The sequence below is a fragment of the Belonocnema kinseyi genome, chromosome 1 (genome assembly GCF_010883055.1).
Source record: "Belonocnema kinseyi isolate 2016_QV_RU_SX_M_011 chromosome 1, B_treatae_v1, whole genome shotgun sequence".
NCBI classification, from domain to species: domain Eukaryota; kingdom Metazoa; phylum Arthropoda; class Insecta; order Hymenoptera; family Cynipidae; genus Belonocnema; species Belonocnema kinseyi.
The window spans coordinates 31829815-31830410 of record NC_046657.1 but is presented as its reverse complement, the minus strand read 5'-3'; positions in this window follow the sequence as shown (position 1 = coordinate 31830410).

The window sequence follows — 596 nt, the reverse complement described above, 5'->3', positions numbered from 1 at the left end:
CAAACAGTGGATTTCCACAGGCGAACCAGTTCCAAAGAAGGCAAAGACCGTAAAGTCAGCTGGTAAGGTTATGGCTACAGTTTTTTGGGATGCACGTGGAATCATACTTATTGACTACTTGGAAAAGGGTAGAACAATCACTGGTGAATATTATGCATCATTATTAGAAAAGCGATTGACCAAGTGTATAGAGCTCCAAGGAGATTATGTTGAAAAATAAAAAAAAAATTTACCCAAAAAAAATTGTTTTTATACTTCACTCTAAGGACTTATTGAACTACCCTCGTACAACTAAATTTATCAAAGTGTGAAGGGTTAGGTTTTGCAGTTTAATTGCATTTAATTGAAAAGTGTTACAAGCTTCTATTTTATAAGTGTCAATTATTGAGAGTTTAAATAAAAAATTTCCAAATTAGAATTTGTTTAAACTTGATTTTAATTTCACTAGTTACGAACATTTTTGTACTACAAACGCACGCACGATTGAAGAGATTTGGCGGGGAATCCCAAGTCAATGAGCCCAGTACAGTCGGTCAGATGGTGTGATCGTCGCGAGTTCGATTATAGACGGAATAGCTTGGAAACCTTCGGGCGTT